Source organism: Ictalurus furcatus, chromosome 12 (assembly GCF_023375685.1).
Source record: "Ictalurus furcatus strain D&B chromosome 12, Billie_1.0, whole genome shotgun sequence".
Taxonomy (NCBI): Eukaryota; Metazoa; Chordata; class Actinopteri; order Siluriformes; family Ictaluridae; genus Ictalurus; species Ictalurus furcatus.
The window spans coordinates 28183596-28194008 of record NC_071266.1 but is presented as its reverse complement, the minus strand read 5'-3'; the positions used below and the strand labels follow the sequence as shown (position 1 = coordinate 28194008).

The 10413-nt window shown below is 39.1% G+C and overlaps 1 long non-coding RNA gene across 2 annotated transcripts; it reads left to right on the top strand.

The window, feature by feature from the left end:
• The first annotated feature begins 292 nt into the window (after positions 1–292).
• Positions 293–3915, top strand: LOC128615634 (uncharacterized). Of its 2 annotated transcripts, none has more exons than XR_008387235.1 (3): positions 293–1294; positions 1575–1710; positions 2804–3915. It is a non-coding gene; the product is annotated as an uncharacterized LOC128615634 (long non-coding RNA). The 2 variants fall into 2 exon arrangements; XR_008387236.1 differs by having other exon boundaries at positions 2800–3915.
• Positions 3916–10413: the final 6498 nt, after the last annotated feature.

Sequence of the window (10413 nt, the reverse complement as noted above, 5' to 3'; positions counted from 1 at the left end):
AGTTTATCACTCAAAATACATCAACAGAGCAGTGCATTTCTCTCAAACAAAGGGGAGATGAGTGTTTGAAACTGAAATGTTTTGAACTCTCTGATTAGTAACTGACACCACCTGGAAGCCCCACCCCCTTTATGGTCTCATTCACTTTCACTTTCTGGCACAGTAAATGGAGAATGTTTTGATATCATTCATGTGGGAAAAAACTATCAATGTATGTGTAACTTATGACATGAGTATTATAGTTTTACCTTGCTATTTTCTAACTGTTGATTGGTACACAGTTGGGGGAAAAAACAGCCATCTGGTCCATCAACATATGGTACACTTTCAGAAATAAAGCTTCCAAACTGAACTTTTCCTCATTGCTTGGGTGATGACATCAAGGGGACATGTTTTGTACCTGTAGTTTGTATCTTTTACCTGGGAAGGTGCATGTGGTGTACCTTTAATCAGCTCTTAGATTAAAACATTAAATGTGCATAAATTATGTGCCAATTATGTACTTTACATTATATGTAAAGGTATAAAGATATGCACATATGGTACACAAGATTGACACTTGATGGTAAGACTTCAGCAACAAGGTAAGACACAGTTTGGCACCTTTATTTCTGAGAGTGTAGAGTTTTTGTGGTAAAACGATCATTTTGTTTTCATGCTATGTGCTACGTGATTTTCTGGTGAGGAGTTCTGACATGTCTGTAACTCAAAAATGACCTTTAACTCCAAATACAACTATGTTTAGAAAGAAATGTGTGTGTGTGTGTGTGTGTGTGTGTGTGTGTGTGTATGGGTTAAAGGGCTACCTCTGTGCCAAATTGCAATGTTGAAATCATTTAGTAAATTTACTGATAATTAGCTTTAACGCTAACTGGGTTTTAGGCAGCATGTTCAAAGTGGACCATAGATTAGGTGATAATACAGTTTTCAGTGTGTTAACCAAATGTGGAGCAATTAACAGCAGCAGCATATATGCTGTCTTTCTCTCTCTCTCTCTCTCTCTCTCTCTCTCTCTCTCACACACACACACACACACACACACACACACTCACACTTTCAGCTATTACAGTGGTCTTTCTCTTCTCTCTCGTCTAGCTGCTGAAGGGTTTGTGTAATGGAGTGTGTGTGTGCGTGTGTGTGCGTGTGTGTGTGTGTGTGGGGGGGGTTACAAAGAAAGACAGGGACAGACGTGAGAAAGTGGAGAGATGTGAGGACGCAACAGAGAAGTGAAAGAGCATGGAGAGAGAAAGAGAGAAACAAAGCGCTGACACTGGAGTTAACTAAGTGTGCTGAGGTAATAATTCTGTTGAGCTAAATGAGAACACTGAGCTAATAATTCTATTGAGTTAACAGAACTCTGAGGTAATAATTCTATTGAGTTAACTGAGATGCTAAGGTAATAATTCTATTGAGCTAACTGAGAACACTGAGGTAATAATTATGTGGAGCTCAGATTGTTGAAGTAATAATTCTATGCAGCTGAAAACACTGAGATAATAACTCTATGGCATAATCTGAGAATGCAAACGTACTAAAGACTATGCAGTCTTGTTTTTTTTTTGTTTTTTTTGTAGGTCTATGCAATGTTTTAGTCTGGAAAAACTCCTTTCCTTGACATCACAGCCGGCTCAAACCCAGGCTAAAATCACACATATGGAAGGATGCTGAATGTTCCGGGAGAACATTCCTGAGGCAGATAAACTTAAGCAGGTGACCTAAGTTCAGTATTGTGGGTTTTATATTTAGCTTCTGGAGGAGTAACATTTTTTCCCCTCCTACGCTGGGCTAAAGGTGTACCTTTCAGGCTCTTTCCAGGATTTTCCAGGATCTTACTGTTAGGGAGAGAGTCATACAAGCTAAAAATCTAGCAAATGACTGTCAGTATCCAATGTGGTCACAGTTTGTTGATGAACCTATGAATTGAAAACATTTCAGCACGTCTATCACAGTTAATGAGTTATTATTTATATATGAGGAAAGAGGTCACAAGCTTTTCTTGTCAATTGATTTGCAACTGCTCATAATAATTACTGTGAACTCTTCCTCAGCTTGTCAGATTGATTTCTAGGTGATCTAAGGCCACCTGCTCTGTGCCAAGGTCAAAATCCAAATCCCAAAACAAAGCAGTACTTTGACCACAAAGAAAAACACGAACCCAAAATCACAGCTAAACCAAACCCAAAGTTCAGACCAAACTAAAAACCAAAGCACTAAGCTGAAAGTCCCGTTCCCAGAAGAAACAAAAACATTCTAAGTAAAGCATTTAAAAGGTTTTAAGAAAGTTAGATTTCAACATTGCAAAAAAATAAATAAATAAATAAAATAAAAATAACGTGATAAAATAATGGTTTGCTCAGTCAACATTCCAACCAACATTATTAAAATATAAATGAGTGTAAACCAGTAGAACTCGATGCAATAAACCCCAATGGAGATGCCAACAATAATACTTCCAGTCCTTCCTGCTACTAATTTGAATGCCACGTACCTTTCTTATGATATAATTCAAAAAGGAAGGAAGTTACTGAAGAAAATCTATTTCAAACATTTCAGACCTTGCTGTGATCTTGACAATGTTTGGGTCAGTTCCAAAATCTAATCAGTTCATCTGTTCGTTGTGATGATAATTCAATATATATCCTACAATCATTTAACCACTTGTTCTTGAGATATCAAACTAATTCTATTTAATTTTATTTGTATGGCACTTTTAACAATGGACATTGTCTCATAGCAGCTTTACAGATCCATATAAACACAGTATACTGATTTTAAGTGTGTGAATTTATCTCTATTGAGCAAGCCGGTGGTGACGGTGGTGAGGAAAAACTCCCTAAGATGATATGAGGAAGAAACCTTGGGAGGAACCAGACTCAGAAGGAAACCCGTCCTCATCTGGGTAACAACGGATAGTGTGAATTAAAGTTCATTATGGTTTTATATGAAGTCTGTTCGTTGAACTAGTCCACAGTTTACTAAAGGAGACTTGAGTGTAAAACTGTTGTGGTAATTGTAGTCCCAAGGCCATCGCAGCAACCGTAGTCCCAGCAACCACAGCGAGAACGTCCATGTGGAATTGAGGTCCAAAAGCATTTCCGTGGTACTTCTAGCGGTCCCATCCTCAGCAATCTCCAGGCTGCACTGCTTGGGATCGTCCTCAGTGGCAGAATGTAGCCTCCAGTTGATGAGAGCTCCATTCAGAGGTAGGGCATCAGGATGGATCAGGCAGGTCCGGAGAGCAGAAAGGATCAGGATCACCGGCATCTCCATAATATTATGTGTGGCTTGTCAGAAGGAGAGAGGGAAAGGGAGGTAAAGAGAGGGAGAGATTGTTAGGTATGCTTACTATCCCATAATGGATAAGACCGTGTACTTTGTGTAAAAGAAAGTCTATTCATGGTAAGCTTGAGTAAACAAATATGTTTTCAGTATCTCGGATGGACACGCAGACAAACCTAGTGTCAGAGGCATAAATTCTTATAATATATTCATATTATAAGAATATTCACAAATTCTTGAATATATAAACATTATGTAAACTTTCACAGAACCCAAAAGCACAACCTTTAGACTTTAAATGGTCTAGGAGCCAAATGTTCATCTTTTTTTTTTAATTTTTATAAAATGTATAAAAGCTGTATATCAACTGAACCCAAATTTAAAGCTAAACCTAAAATTAAACTCAAAGCTGGATCTGGATTAAAACATTACAAGTGGCAGGAAAATGCATGAACACCTGAATGTTCTGTGATGGTGTGTGTGTGTGATCAGGCATTAAGTGTGACTTTATCATGAGTAGCTGCTGGATGTATATCTCATTTTTTCTCTCATTTTAATGGTAATTATACATAATGCCACATAATGAACCTAAAATGGAGCTCCAGCTACAAATGTCAGACAGTGACACGTTGCCTTTTTTACCACGTTTCTTTTGTTCCTGTAGACAGGTCACACTGTGCCTGATAAGATGAAGAGATCTGAACCTTCTTCTTTGTGTGTGTGTGTGTGTGTGTGTGTGTGTGTGTGTGTGTGTGTGTGTGTGTGTGTGTTTCTTTCTTGTGAGCCTTTTAGACATTTTCAGGGAACACTTATTGCCATGGCAACTTTGTCATGTGCCTTTTTTTTTTGTTTGTTTCAACGCCAGCTGAGATGTCTGGCTCTGGAGTGTACGTGTGTCTGTAATAGTGTGTGCTAATATGTGTAGACTTGAGATCAAGGATTTTGCCGTGGTTCCAAAAGTGTGTGTGTGTGTGAGTGTGTTTGCACTATAAAGTTAGAGCCCATATTACCTAGCATTTACATGAATAAAAATGAGTATAGACCATATATCATCGATGTTGACTAGATCAATGGTCACCAACCCTGTTCCTGGAGATCTACCTTCCTGAAGACTTTATCTCCAAACATAATGGTGCCCACCTGACCATCTAATCACTAGTAGCCTTAAGAAGTTCTTGATCATCTAAAACACGCATGTGAGACTTTGGTTGGAGATGAAAACTTCAGGAAGGTAGATCTCAAGGAAGAGGGTTCTGTGACCAATGATTTAGATGTTTATTGAGCAGCCTGCTAATTCTATCACATTACGATAGCAGGGTAACCCACATTCACCTCTGGACCACACAGTTGAACTAGAGCAGCTACTTTTGTACTGATGAACTACTTCTCATACTCAACACAATTATATTGAAATATTAATGACTCATAACATAAGTTAGCCTAATCTCACATAAACATTTAAAATCCAAATATAACATTTATGTTTTAACTATGTTTGTTTATTGAATGGCATTGGTAAGCCAAACCAGCAGATGAGACTTAGTGACTAGCGAGCTATTAAGTTAGTCACATCAGCTAGCTAAATAAGGTTGTGTTCTGTTAACTACTTCCTTTTAACCACAGAGGAGCCTCTGGAATAGAAAAAAGCAAATGGGTGGCTGTGACTCAGGTGGTACAGAGGGTTGTCCACTAATCGTAGGGTTGGGGGTTCGATTCTCAGCCCACGTGACTCCACATACCGAAGTGTCCTTGGGCAAGACACTGAACCCCAAGTTACTCCCGATGGCAAGTTAGTGCCTTGCATGACAGCTCTGCTACCATTGGTGTATGAGTGCGTGTGTGAATGGGTGAATGAGACACAGTGTAAAGCGCTTTGGATAAAAGCGCTATATAAGTGCAGACCATTTACCAAATGAACGCAAATATGACGGTTTCCTCATTTCATTGTAGTAGTTTGTAAACAGTTCCTCATTTGTAGGGAACAAATTTTCAATTTCAGGATTCCATTAACTAGTTAAACGATGTTACACTCGGGCAGCTTGATGACTTCAATAATGTCCAGTCACCTAGGTTTACTATTCACCCATTACATGACATTCAACATGAGCTGGATGACTGAAAACCCCAGAAATCTTATGATGGAATTGTCTACCCTCTCACCCCACAGAATAATCTGTTCAACGACTGACTCGCATCTTGAGTTGAGTTTCTGGTTCTTCATTTTTAATTCCCATCAAGTCAAACATTCCTGAAAAAAACCATAAAATGATTCTGATGCTCCATTCCGAGGGGGATTTCTGCAGTTATTCACTGCAGTGAGAGTTATGTCACTATCAGAGCAAGTCTTCATGTCTTGTGATGTTGGTAAGAGTCTCAGTGTGTCTTGTGATGCTTTTGTAAATAAAAGGACCCTCGAGAGAATCTGACTCAGAAACTCTTTATTCACCAAAGATATAAGGCACACAACAAATACACACAAGAACACAACATACCATATACATAGGTTATGAAATTTTTTTTTGGTCTCTCAATAATTTGCTTTTGCAAACATATCTCCTTTTATTAACATTCTTCTTTTCATCAATGGTGTTGTATTTATGAAAAAATACAACAACCACAACAACATGTAGCTAGAGCTGACATAAATTATACAAGTAACGCTCTTTCTAACTCCTTAGAGTTCTAGTTATTGTCTGGTAATTGTTCAGCATTTGGTGTAAAGAGTAGGAAGAGCTTATTATTATTAAAACTACTTACAATTGGATGATAATATCGGTAACATAGCTTAGCTATCGTATTTTTGTACTATCGTATTATTATCATATTATTGTAAGTTGTATCCCAGAATAGCAGCAGGTGTTTTTGGTGCTAATCACAACTAGACTGCTTTTTGCTTAATTACGTTGCTGGTTAGCTATCTAACTTGCTAGTGAGTCCCAAACTAACTTCATACATTGACGCTGTAAAAATGCATAATAATTTGCATACCTTCATGTTTTAGCGTTCTCTTTTGTTGTCATAGCAAAGGGTACAAGTACTAGTACAAAGGAAATGCACTGTATTCATAGAGAGAAGGTATGCGTGAAGCGTGTGCAAGGAAAGGCGTTAATGTTTGGACTCAGCAAAATGTTTCCTTAGATGGAGTTGGAGTTCAGTCAGCCGTGCTTTTTTTTTCAAACTGTAGAATGCTTGTTTTGTGAACAGAATTGTGGGATGGCTTTTATCTATGCTGCCAAAATCAAGGAGTCTTCAGAAGATAGTCGACACATGGATACATGTTCCACAGTATCAGGATTGTGCTAGATCGTCATCATGTTATATCGTGTGGCTAATTATTGGATTAAGGGAAATTTGGCAAAACCATTTTTAAAAACATAAACCGAGTCTTTGTCTTTGACTAAATCTAGGTTATGTGTGGAGTGTCAATTTAGTTCCCCTCTGGTTTGAGGAACTAGGCAGCATGTTTTACATGCAACAGGTTTTTTTATCCTTTATTACTGCAAATGAAACAACCACAGAGCCTGAGAAGGCAAGATTTACGTCTGTTCTATTTCATGCACGGTGGGAGAAATGCTCACACAAGGAAACTACACCAAATTCAGATATCTAGCAGAAATCAAAAAGCTGTCCATCATCTATTTCTCTAGCTGCATGGTCGTTGAGCAAGGCCCTTAACCCTCAACTGCTCGGTTGTATAAATGACGTAGATGTAAGTCGCTCTGGATAAGGGCGTCCTCCAAATACCATAAATATGACAGGGTTATGGCCAATGCATTATGGGTAGGAGACAAAGTCCCTCATACAATACTTGAAAATAAAATAAGGGCAGTTAAGAAGTTGTAAAATCGAGTAGTGTATGGAGTTAAAGTCATTAACGTAATGTAACGTAATGTTATGGTGTTCTTATTAGTCCTCATCATTTGCATAAAGTAGATGAAGTCCATCATAGTCCCTCAAGAAATGAACCTCAATCGAGTAATTTCTGTTCTAGTTTTTAGGATATTCTTTAAAATGGCCAACATTTTACTAATGAATTCTAGCATTTGGGACAGCGTAAGTAACAGGTTTGGATTTGTTTTAACTGCTACAACTTTGAATAAAACCGACAAAATTCAAATTAGGACAAAAGAGGTGTGTTCACTAGGTACAAAACAAGTCATGTCTCAGAAGCTGACTGGGTGGCACGTGTCCTGTCGAATAGTTTCGGTTTAAATACCCACACTGAATTTCAGGGACTTTGTTTTAAATTGACACACGAATCCTCACATCTAGCTGTGGATTCATCAGTTAGCCATTAGCCGTACAAACCATTTTAACTGGGTGTTAGCATGCTGCATGTGCTGTTAAACAATAATGTATGCACAAACAGTCTGAATTTTAATGAAACAGCGACATTTGCATTTAAACACCAGGTGAAAGGTCTGAAAAAGAGAGAGATGAAAGAGAGAAAAGCAGAAAGGAGGAGGACGTGCATGTGTGTGTGAAGTCAAACAGTGAGAGCTCTCCATTAAACATGCAGATAAATGCTCTTGCAAAGGTGTGTGTGTGTGTGTGGGAGGCTGCATTTATAATTTATTCAAATACATCAATGTATCTGGGGCCACGGTGGTTTAGTGGTTATCACATTTGCCTTGCACCTCTGGGGTTGGGGTTTGATTCCCTCCCCCCCCTGTGTGCAAAGAGTTTGCCTGTTCTCCCTGTGCTTTCTCCGGGTATTCTGGTTTCTTCCCTCAGTCCAACGACACATGCTGTATGCTGATTGGCATCTCTAAATTGTCCGTAGTGTGTGAATATGTGTGTGATTTTGCCCTGTGATGGTTTGGCACCTCATCCAAGGTGTCCCCCACAGTGTGCTCCAAGTCCCCTAGGATAGGCTCCAGGCTTCCCGTGACCCTGTGTGGGATAAGAGGTACAGAAAATCGATGGAAGAATGGATATCAATGTATCTAGCAAACTGTCATCAGTCATAATGCAGATAACCACAGTATTGTCCTGTCCATCCTCTCAACTCCTACCTGAAAAAACATACATATCATAGGATAATACTACATGCAGGCAGACTTACCAGTGGTGTACCTCAAGGCTCACTGCTCAGTCCTCTCATTTTTTCTCTCTCTCTACACTCATTCTCCTGATGCTGTGATATCTTCACGTCTTCTCTGGTTTCTTATTTTGAACTTTTGTTTTCATGAGACTTGACTACTGAAGGTTGCTCCTAGCTGGCTCAAGTCTGCCTTTTCTCAGGTTTTTCCTTTGGTGCTTGTGGTACTTGTTATCTCAAGACTTGATTACGGCAACTCCCTCCTGGCTGGCCCACTTTCTGCTTCATTTTCCTGCACAATTCTTCTCCAACTAAAGTTATAATACTCAAGGTTGCTACTTATATGTTAGTGTCTCTAAAAGTCATCTCAGATAAATCCCAAAAAGACAGAGCAGCTGTATAGTTCTGGAAATGCATGCCCATGCCTTGCTATCTCCTAGCTATAATTCTCTGCAAAGTTAGAAGCTTTACTCCATCATTCAGGTTTCTCCTGTACAACATTAGAAGGATTTTTCTGGTTCTCACCAATAGGCCAATCAGGTGCTTGTTCCATCCCTTGTTATCTTGAGACTTGATTACTGAAATGTGTTACTGGCTGACTCATGTCTGGCTGATTTTCCTGCAAATGCTTTTCCAACTACAGTTATAACACCCAAGGCTAACAAAGTTTCAGCATGTCTGAAACGGAATGTCCATGTCTTGGTTCCACCATTTCCTATCTCTCATTATTGTTACATGTTAGAAGCCTTACTGTGTCATTCAGGTTTCTCCTGTACAACACTAGAAGAAATTGACTCTTTCTCTCCAAGCAAGTCACCGAGGTGCTTGCTCCTGGCTCAATCACTTCTTGCTGGTTTTCCTGCTTGTGCTTATCTGACTATAGTTACAATGCATACGGGTACCCAGTTCATTATTCTATTCATAGCTTAGTGCACCTGACAAACATCTCTGCTGAATCCCCTTATCTTTGGAAATGCATGCCCTCAACTCGATTTTTGCCATCTCCTAAGCTATCATCTCGTAAACTATCATTCCTAGCATGTTAGAAGCTTTATTCTGTTGTTCAGATTTCTCCTATTTACAATTGATTCAAAATGCAAACTCCTGACTTTTATTCAGTCGTTGTCACTCGATTGCTGCATTCCCTCCACTGCCTTCCTGTACCTGCAATCATTCTTTGCCTACAAAAATGACCCAACCTCACCGCGGTTGCCAAATCCTACACCATACCTCAGACTTTTTGAGATACAGCTACAGATTAGCTTGACCTGACACCCTTCTACATATAAAGAAGACTATCATCAAAAGCCTTATGTCCATGAAATTATGGAATAAACTTTTACTTGATGCCTTCAAATGCAGACTATAAGCAGCTGAAGAAACACTAATCATGCACAAAAACTCTTTCACCCCTGTTTCAGCTAGGCTGATCAGCACCAGCACAAGACCATAACTAAGTAAGAAATATTGAAAAGAGCATCTGCCAATTAAACCATCCATCCATCTGTCTCTTCTCCTTCCCATCTCTCTCTCTCTCTCTCTCTCTCTCTCTCTCTCTCTCTCTGTTTGAGTGGATCCACCCTGTTCCATTCCTTAGGGGACAATAACAGCTGGGCGGTTGCTTCCTGCAGGATCCACAGAGACAAAACACACACACATTGGACTATGATCTTAATGAGAGTTATTCTTTGACCCCTATGTTACTGTAACTACACACGTGCACAAATGACTTTACTCAGACTGCTCTCTGAATCAGTGTACTCAGTGCACAACAGGTTTGCTATGTACTATTGTCGACTGATCTGCGTTTTTTGGTAGTGTTAGATTTTGTTAATTTTTTAAATTATCAACAGGCTATTTCCGACTCCAAAATCATAACATAGTGACTATTATGTTCTTAAAATCTTTACAACTTATGACTATTTTTTAATGTATCCAGCATGGTTTGGACTTTTTCAGTGGGCAACTGATTTCCTGCCTCCGCACACACTTCCTCTGGATAAATCCACCATTGAAAATCAGTATCTCCTGGATTTTTGGCAGCATTTTAAGTATTCGATATGAAGCAGGTTTGGATTTGTTTTCAGTGCTGG